At 48.8% G+C, this 10,000-nt stretch overlaps 2 protein-coding genes across 3 annotated transcripts in view; both read left to right on the top strand.

Moving 5' to 3' along the window:
- The window catches only part of Myo61F (unconventional myosin 61F), a 97,011-nt gene that overhangs the window by 495 nt on the left and 86,516 nt on the right, over window positions 1–10,000 (top strand). The gene's annotated exons all lie outside the window — the stretch shown is intronic.
- Window positions 1–10,000, top strand: part of LOC122265515 (uncharacterized) — a 192,947-nt gene that overhangs the window by 161,232 nt on the left and 21,715 nt on the right. The gene's annotated exons all lie outside the window — the stretch shown is intronic.

The raw sequence follows: 10,000 nt of genomic DNA, 5'->3' as shown, positions 1-10,000 counted from the left end.
TGTTTTATTTATAGTTTTGATATTCATTCTGTAACTCACGTAGGCCTATGGTATTCTACGCCAATCCTTTAAAAAATATATATAAAAAATGTGCTCATTTTGAAAATACAACTCAATTACATTCTCAAAAAGTTTAAAAATCAACACATAATTAATTTAGACACGGGATAGGGGACCAAGCCAGTCGTTTCTTGAAAAGCAGCAAGTTGACCTGTTTGCTCGGAAACAACTTAGAAGCTTAATTAAGATTTTGAGCGGCCGGGAAATAAATACTTATTGTCAAGATGGATTTGGTGAGGCCGGTGTTCTCTGCTCGTGTGTTTGTGTGTTTATTTTCTCACCCTGCCTTCCCCCTTCCTCTTATTCTTTGCCCCTTCCTCTCGCTTTTCTTTTTCTTTTTTTCTGGCTGTCCTTTCTCTTTGCTTTTCCTTTTTTCTCTTTCTCTCTCTTTCTTTCTTTCTCTTTCTCTCTCTCTCTTTCTTTCTCTTTCTCTCTCTTTCTTTCTCTTTCTCTCTCTTTCTTTCTTTCTCTTTCTCTCTTTCTCTCTCTTTCTTTCTCTTTCTCTCTCTTTCTTTCTCTTTCTCTCTCTCTCTTTCTCTCTCTCTCTTTCTCTCTCTCTCTCTCTCTCTCTCTCTCTCTCTCTCTCTCTCTCTCCCTCTCTCTCTCTCTCTCTCTCTCTCTCTCTCTCTCTCTCTCTCTCTCTCTCTCTCTCTCTCTCTCTCTCTCTCTCTCTCTCTCTCTCCCTCTCTCCCTCTCCCTCTCCCTCTCCCTCTCCCTCTCCCTCCCTCCCTCCCTCCCTCCCTCCCTCCCTCCCTCCTCTCTCTCTCCCCCTCCCTCTCTCTTTTTATCTATCTATTTCTATCTATCTATCTCTCTCTCTAACCAACCTCTCTCACCCCCCCTCTCTCTCTCCCTCCCTCCCTCCACCTTCCTTCTTCTTTCCCTCCTCTCTCCCTCCTTCCCTCCCCCCCTTCTCTTGCTTCCCCCTTCCCTCCCCCTCTCTTCCCCTTCTCATTCTCTCTCCCTTTCCCTCCCTCGCCTTTCCTACCTTCCTCTCCTTCCCTCTCCTTCTCCCTCCTTCCCTCTCCCTCTTTTATTCTCCCTATCCCCCCTTCTTTCCTTCCCCTACCCTCTCCTACCCCCTCCTTCTCTGCCATCCCGTCACGATGTGTTTACAGGGGCGAAGAGTGAAAGGCGCCCGTGTCAAGGCGAGGGCGGGGGATGGGGGGGTGGTATGGGGAGGGGGGAAGGGGCATTCGTGCAGCCCAAAACAATCGAATTTGTTTTCCCTTTTTCACACCTGTCATGCTCATTAGAAGCGCTTTCGTTCGCTTAGATGCGTGTGCACATGTATACGCACGCACACGCACACACACACGCACACGCACACACACACGCACACGCACACGCACACGCACACGCACACGCACACGCACACGCACACGCACACGCACACACACACACACACACACACACACACACACACACACACACACACACACACACACACACACCTACCTGCGATTTTTATGTATGTATGTATGTATGTATGTATATGTGCACACGATTAACCGTCGTGTTCTCCACTCGTCACTCTCACTCGCTCTCACGCCCGCTGACTCGCTCGCGAAAGTCGTGTGGATTTCGAGAAGCGTCTTTAGATTGGATGGGATAGGGGGTTGGGGTGGGGGGAGTAGGAGGCGACAGAATCAAGCGGTTTAGGTAGAGAGTAACAGATAAAGATACAGATATAGATAAATATATATATATATATATATATATATATATATATATATATATATATATATATATATTATATACACACACACACACACACACACACACACACACACACACACACACACACACATATATATATATATATATATATATATATATATATATATAAATAGATAGATAGATAGATAGATAGATATACACACACACATACATACATATGGGAGGAGAAGGAGAATGAGAGCAAGAAATAGACGAAGAAAGACTGAAGATTCTGCGCCGGATTGGAGTCGAATCGTGAATGAATTAGGTCGAATCTCGAGTCTTGGACGTTAGGGCCGTGCTGGAGGGAGGGAGGGAGGGATGGAGGGATGGAGGGATGGAAAGATGGGCTGGAGGGAGGGAAGTGGAGCCTTGGTCCTCCTGGGTAGTTTGCGTGCGGGGGGGGGGGTGAAGGAGGGAGGGAGGGAGGGATTGAAAGAGGGATGGAGAGATGGATAGAGGGAGGAAGGGAGAGATGGATAGGGGAGGGAAGGGGAGGTGGAGAGATAGGCAGAGGGAGGGAGGGAAAAAAAGATGGAAAGAGGGAGGGAGGGAAAGAGAGAGAGAAAAAGAGAAAGAAAGAGAGAGAGAAAAAGAGAAAGAGAGAGAGAGAGAATGAGAATAAGAGAAAGAGAGAGAGAAAAGAGAAAGAGAGAGAGAGAGAATGAGAATAAGAGAGAGAGAGATAATGAGAATAAGAGAAAGAGAGAGAGAGAGAAAAAGCGAATGAGAGAGAGAGAGAGAGAGAGAGAGAGAGAGAGAGAGAGAGAGAGAGAGAGAGAGAGAGAGAGAGAGAGAGAGAGAGAGAGAGAGAGAGAGAGAGAGAGGTATGGAAAAAACAACCAGTCTGTGTATATAAAAAAAAAACAAGCAAAAGAAAAATAAAAGTTGATGCGCAACAACTTTATCCTTGAAATGCATCATTTTTTATAATAATTTGTTTTCGTTATAATTAAAATTGTTATATTGAGTGCACGAAGGTATTACACAAGTTGCATGAAAAGTTTTGCATGACGAGTCTCACGGTCTGCCTAGGCACTCCGAGTCTTTATTGCTGCATCAATGTAATTTACGTCAAGGATTAAGATTTTTGAAATGTCTTTGATAATAAAGTTATGTATATCTTTTTTATTATTATTATTTTTTTTATCTTTTCTGTGTTTAACAAAAACACACAAATCGAAAAAAATGTCGCACTGCTCTGGCCTTGTTCTTTGTTTTTCCTCTGCGGTGGGAAGGAGGGGGGAGGGAGGGGGGTGGTGGTACGGATGCAGGTGATGGGGGAGGGGGTGGGTTGGTGGGTGGGTGGAAACAGCTGTGGAACACCTGTCCAGGTAGTCTGACTCGGCTGCCCACTGACGGCCGAATGCGCGGGCAAGTGGTCACGTACATACGTATGCGTACGCACATACACGGAGTACATATACAGACGCACGCACACGCATACACGCACGCACATGCACACACGCACGCACATGCACACACGCACGGACATGCACACACAAATAGCCTAGCATGCAAACCCATACATACACACATACACAAGTACACACACATATACATGTACACACACATATACATGTACACACACATATACATGTACACACACATATACATGTACACACACATATACATGTACACACACATATACATGTACACACACACATACATGTACACATACATATACATGTACACATACATACACATATACACACACATACACATGTACACACACACAAGTATATCCTCTTTGCCAGGATATTCTGCGGTTCCCACCTTTCCCACCTCCCTCCCTCCCTCCCTCCCTCCCTCCCCTGTCTCACCCTTACCCCCCCCTTTCTCTCCTTAACCGTCGCTCGGAAACCGTTTTTTCATTCCAATATCGACCTTAAGGACTCCCAACGTTTTCACTCTGGAGTGGCATATCCGGAGCTGGGAGGGAGAGGGTGAAAGGGAGAAGGAGAGTGGGAGTGGGAGAGAGGAATTGGGAGTGGGAGAGGGAGAGAGGGAGCGGGAGGAGGAGAGAGGGAGTGGGAGGAGGAGAAGAAGTGGGATAGGGAGTGGGAGGGGGAGTGAGAGAGGGAGAAGGAGTGAGAGAGGGAGAGAGGAAATGGAAGTGGGAAAAAGAGAGGTAAATAAAATAAAATAAATAATTCTCAAGTGAAAACCATATACCATTCTGTCTTTGTTTCCAAGATAGTTTTGAACAACAACAACAAAAAAAGAATCTTGACTTCCCTTGTCTGGAGATGAAGTCACCTGACATCTGGCGGCCGGGGACTGTTATTTGCTCTCCAGGTGAGGGAGAGAGGGAGAGAGTGATGTCAGGTTGACGGTTACAGGATGTCGGGGAAGGGAGGGGGGGAGGAAAGGGAGTGAGGGGAAGGAAAGGGAGGGAGGGGGGGAGTGAAGAGAAGGAGGGAGTGGGGGAAGGAAAGGGAGGGAGTGGGGGAAGGGAGGGAGGGGGGAGGGGGGGAAGGGGAGGAGGAGGGTGTGGGGGAGAAGGGGGGAGGAGAGGAGGAGAGAATGGGGGAGGAGAGGAGGAGAGAATGGGGGAGGAGAGGGGGAAGGAAAGGGAAGGAGGGAGTGGGGGAGGAGAGGAAAGGGATTGAGGGGAAGGGAGAGAGGGGGGAAGGAAAGGGAGTGAGGGGAGGAGAGGGGGAGTGAGTGGAGGAGGAGGGAGTGAGGGAGAGGGGGAGGGAGTGGGGGAAGAGAGGAGGAGGGAGTGGGGGAAGAGAGGAGGAGGGAGTGGGGGAAAGGAAAGGGAAGGAGGGGAGTGGGGGAAGAGGGGGGGCGGAGTGGGGGAAGAGAGGAGGAGGAGGGAGTGGGAGAGGAGAGGAGGAGGGAGTGGGGGAGGAGAGGGGGAGGGAGGGGAAGGAGAGGAGGAGGGAGTTGGGGAGGAGAGGAGGAAGGAGGGAGTGGGGGAGGAGAGGAGGAAGGAGGGGGAAGAAGAGGGAAGAAGAGGGGGAGAAAGGGAAAGGAGAGGATGAGCAAGAAGTGGAGGGAAGGAGTGGTCAGAGGGAGAGGAAGGAAGAGGAGGAGGGAGGAAGAAGGTGATGGATAAGAATGAGAAAAGGAATAGAAAAAGGGGAGTGAGAGGAGAAAGGGGTGCAGTTGGAGAGGGGGGAGGGTGAAAGGATAGAGGAAGGAGGGAAGGACAGGTGAGAGAGAGAGAAAGAGAGAGAGAGAATGTGTGTGTGTGTGAGAGAGAGAGAGAGAGAGAGAGAGAGAGAGAGAGAGAGAGAGAGAGAGAGAGAGAGAGAGAGAGAGAGAGAGAGAGAGAGAGAGAGAGAGAGAGAGAGAGAGAGAGAGAGAGAGAGAGAGAGAATGTGTGAGAGTGTGAGAGAGAGAGAACGTGTGAGAGTGTGAGAGAGCGAGAATGTGCGAGAGTGTGAGAGAGAGTTGGGGTTAGGGAGGAAGAGAAGGGGAAATAAAAAAAAAAAATAAAAAATATTAAGAGGGAGTTAAAGAGGGAGAGAGAGAGAGAGGGAGGGGGGGGTGAGGGAACGTTATATTTAGATCAGTTATTTATTTTTCAGAGATTTTAGCCACGTGTTTATATCAGCCACGACGTGAACCATTAATCGCGCCGAGATTTAAGGTGTGTTCCTCCGGGTGGGGAGTTGGGGGAAGGGGGAGGGGAGGAAGTCGTCTGGCACCTCAAACTCCACTAATCACTTCACCTCTTTTTTTACTTTTTAGTTTTTTATATTTTTTTTCTTTTTACTTTTTTTTTTTTTTTTTTTATCTTTTTTTTTTTTCTTTTTTTTTTTGCAACTTCCGGCACAGGACATTGCTACGGGAGGTGCGAGCCGAGGGGTGGGGTGGGGTAGGGTTGGGTGGGGTGGATGAGAGAGGGGAGGGGGCAAGGGGTGGGGGGGCGTTCCAATTTCTTGTCCCAAACATGGTCAAGCGGCTCTGACCCGCGACCTCTTCCTCCTTCTCCTCCTCCTTCTTCTTCTTCTTCTTCTTCTTCTTCTTCTCCTCACTTTTCCTCTTTCTCCTTCTCCTCCTATATCTCATCCATCTCTTTCTCTTCCTGCTCCCTCCTTCTCCTCCTCCAACTACTATTCTTCTTTTTCTTCCTTCTCCCCCCTTCCTCCCTCATTCTCTTTCTCTTCCTCCTCCCTCCTCCTACTTCTCTTCTTCCTCCTCCCTCCTCCCTCCTCCTACTTCTCTTCTTCCTCCTACTCCTCTCTCCTCCTCCTCCTCCTCCTCCTCCTCCTCCTCCTCCTCCTCCTCCTCCTCCTCCTCCTCCTCCTCCTCCTCCTCCTCTTTCTCCTCTTTTATCAGTCTCGTTCTGTTCCCCTTCCTGCTCCTCTTTCTCCTCCTACTTCTCTTCTCCCTCCTCCCTCCTCCTTCCTCCCTCCTCCCTCCTCCCTCCTCGGCCGATCGTACGAATACCCTTTTAGATCGGCCTCACCCCCCGCTATCTCTCCTCCCTCCTTCTCCCTCTCCCTCTTCCTTGTACATCCTCACTCATCATCTTCCCCTTCCCTCTTTTTTTAAAGATCAACCCCTCTCTTTTTCTCCCTCTTCATCCCCTCCTACTTAAAAAAAAAAAAAAAAAAAAACGCCATGCCCCAAAACGAACCGCGTCCGATCTCCCTCGCTCCCTGACTTCGAATTCGTCTTCGTCTTCGCCTTCGCCTCCGCCGTCTCGTCCGTTAGCGAACAGCTGATTGGCGGCGATAACTCGTTTTAACCGAGACGAGAGAAAGAGAATAGAAGAAAAAAAACGGGGATTATTATTATTTTTTTAAATTATCTTTTTACGTGAAGAAGGAAAAAAGGATGGGAGGTAAAACCCGAGGAGAGAGAGAGAGAGAGAGAGAGAGAGAGAGAGAGAGAGAGAGAGAGAGAGAGAGAGAGAGAGAGAGAGAGAGAGAGAGAGAGAGAGAGAGGAGGGGGAGGGGAGGAGGGTAAGGAGAAAGGGAGGGAGGGAGGAACGGAGGGAGGAAGGAAGGGAGGGAAGGGGTTAGAACGCAGGGTGTTGTGGCCGAGAGAGAACCCCGTTAAGACGAATTCGCTGGGGGTGACGCATGGTTCTGTGCGTGCGTGTGTGCGTATGTACGTGCGTTTGTGTGTGTGTGTGTGTGTGTGTACCCAATAAATAAAAAAGAAAAAAATTATATAAATGTATATATTAAAAAAGTCTATATAATGTTATAAATATATAATATTGTATGTTAGGTATATATAATAAATAATATAAATAAGTGTAAAATAATACCGGCCCAGACGAGGTCCTTATTTGGCATCCTCCTTCCTCCCTCCCTCCCTCCCCTCCCCCTCCTCCCCCTCTCGAGACCCTCTTCTTCCTTCTCTTCCTCGTCGTGGGTGGAGGAGCGTGCAACAGGGTATCGGGGCATTTCTCTCTGCCCGCGCTCATTGCTGCCTCTCTTTCTCTCGGTTCTCTTTCTTTCAATAGTCGTTTTTTTCTTCTAAGGGGGGGGGGGAGTAGTTCGGGTTGTTTCATCAGGGAGAGAGAGACAGGGATAGGGGGGAGAGAGAAAGAGAAACAGAAAAAAATAAAAAGAGAAAGAAAGGGACAGGTAGAGACAGAAACAGAAACAGATAAACCTTTCGTTCTCCTTTCTCTCTCTCTCTCTCTCTCTCTCTCTCTCTCTCTCTCTCTCTCTCCATCATCTCTCTTCTCTCTCTCTCTCTCTCTCTCTCTCTCTCTCTCCCCCTCCCCCTCCCTCCCTCCCCCTCCCTCTCCCTCTCCCTCTCCCTCCCTCTCCCCCTCCCTCTCCCTCTCCCTCCCTCCAAGCCTCGCTCCCGGGCGATCGACAAGTAGAAGAACGAAAGGGGAATAAGAGGAAAAGGCGGCGAAGGTCAGCACAGGTGGGCGGAGGAGAGAGACCAAGTGACCGAGGAGGGTCCGGTCGGAAGGGGGGGAGGGGGAGGGGAGGTGAGTTCCGGCGGTCTGGTCATTCTTGGTCTCGATGGCCATTGCGGGGATTCTGTCTCTCTCTCTCTCTCTCTCTCTCTCTCTCTCTCTCTCTCTCTCTCTCCCTCTCCCTCTCCCTCTCCCTCTCCCTCCCCCTCTCCCTCTCCGCCCTCCCTCTCCTCTCTCTCTCACCCTCCCACCCCCTCTCTCTCTCTCTCCCCTCATCTCTCATCCCAAATCATCTTCTCTCCTCTCTATCTGCTCTCTCACATCGCTCTCATCTCTCCTCATCTCTCTCTCTCTCTCTCTCTCTCTCTCTCTTCCCCCCTCTCTCTTCCCCCCTCTCTCTTCCCCCCCTCTCTCTCTCTCTGATAACGTCCACAGAAATACCGCCAACATATTTCTTCTATTATCATGTGAAATATATCTAAGCAAAGGGACTTCATTTCTTCTCTCGAGAGAAGTGGAGGCTCCTTTCTTAGACTCGATACCCCCCTACCCCTCCCCTTCCCCCTCCCCTTCCCCCTCCATCCCCCTCCCCCTCCCCCTCCCCCTCTCATTCTTCCTTTCTTCCTTTCGTCCTCCCCACCTTTCACGCCCTCCCTTCCCGCTCTCCTTCCCTTATTCCTTCTCTTTCTACCTCTTTTTCTACCTTTCTCTTTCTCTTCCTTTATATCTCTCTCCTTCCACATATGTCCCTTCCCTCTCTCATTCCCTTCTCTTATTTCTCCTCCCCACTCCCTTCTCCCCCCTTTCCTCTCTCTTTCCCATCCCCTTTACGCCTTCCCTCTCTGCGTACGTGAGTGCAAGCGCGCTATCACTCGAGTGTTTGTGGTTCGAGGCTGTTGCCATGGGGCATTGTGGGTAGGGAGGAGGGGAAGGGAGGGAAGGGAGGGAAGGGGAGTGGAGAAGGGAGGAAAGGGGAGGGAGTGGGAGAGGGAGGAAAGGGAAGGAGTGGGAGTGGGGGAGAGGGAGGAAAGGGGTGGAGAGGAAGAGAAGGGAGGAAAGGGGAGGGAGTGGGAGTGGGAGAGGGAAGAAAGGGAGGGAGATGAAGAGAGCTCTCCTTTCTTGCCCTGGTCTTTGAAAAGGGAAGGAGTGGGAGAGGAAAGGAAAGGGAGGGGAGATGAAGAATGGGTGGGAAAGGGGAGGGAGTGGGAGAGGGAAGAAAGGGAGGGAGATGAAGAGAAGGGAGGAAAGGGAGGGAGATGAAGAGGAGAAGGGAGGAAAGGGAGGGAGGAAAGTGGAGGGAGTGGGAGATAAAGGGAATGGACTAGGGGTTGGAGGGCTCCTCTGGAAGGTATTTTATTAACTCTATGGTCATTATTAGTTATATTGTTTATATAGATGTGTAGATTAACTATACCATTTAGATAAATAAATAGATGAATAGATAAAGATCAGGAAATTTAGTACACATTTATTGCATATGGTATAGATAATTAGATGTGACATGATAACATGGCATTACATGACATAATATATATGCGTATAGGTACTGATATAAGGATATGTATATAAATATACAAAAGATATGTGTAAGTATTCAGTATATCCTGTAGGTCATACTTTTCAAAATGGATTTATTTTTTTCTTTACGACTCAATACCATCCTCTGGAAAACCTGCATTAACATCCTCCTCCCACCCCCTCCTCCCCCTCTCCCCCCTCTCCTTATTCGACCTTATTATCTCCTCTTCCTCCTCCTCCTCATTCTCATTCATCCTCTATTTTTCCTCCTCCTCCTCTTGTTCTTCCTCCTTCTTCCTCCTCCTTCTTCTTCTCCTCCTCCTCCTTCTTCTCCTTCTCCTCCTTCTTCTTCTTCTTCTCCTCCTCCTCCTCCTCCTCCTCCTCCTCCTCCTCCTCCTCCTCCTCCTCCTCCTCCTCCTCCTCCTCCCCTCTCCCCCTCCCCATCCCCCTCCTCCTCCTCCTCCCCTCTCCCTCCCTCTTCTTCCTCCTCTTCCTCGTCTTCCTTCACTTTAATGCCCTCCTCCGCCCCCTTATTGCATATTCGTTGCAATATCGAAGATTTTACGACCGTTGCAATGCTCCCATAGGCGCGTGTGATATCCTAATAATATCCTACGGGCGACGAAGGATATTACATTAACCATTTTTTGTGAAGGTTTATTAAAAATCGTGATGATGACGTCATCGCTGTGTAGAGGATGTCGGATGTTCATTTTTTATTATGTTAATTTTCTTATTTTTTTGTTAATTTCATTTTTATTGTTCGCTCCATTTTGTTTTGTTATTGTTTATTTGGCTTCGATTTTTTTTTACTAGAAGTGTTTGGCAGTTTGGCATTCTGAGTTGCCGGAAAGCTTTATT

This window comes from Penaeus japonicus, unplaced genomic scaffold (genome assembly GCF_977035675.1).
Source record: "Penaeus japonicus unplaced genomic scaffold, GWHDUDI00000001_assembly GWHDUDI00000026, whole genome shotgun sequence".
NCBI lineage: Eukaryota > Metazoa > Arthropoda > Malacostraca > Decapoda > Penaeidae > Penaeus > Penaeus japonicus.
The sequence above is the reverse complement of the archived record's forward strand: the minus strand, read 5'-3'. Positions and strand labels throughout refer to the sequence as shown.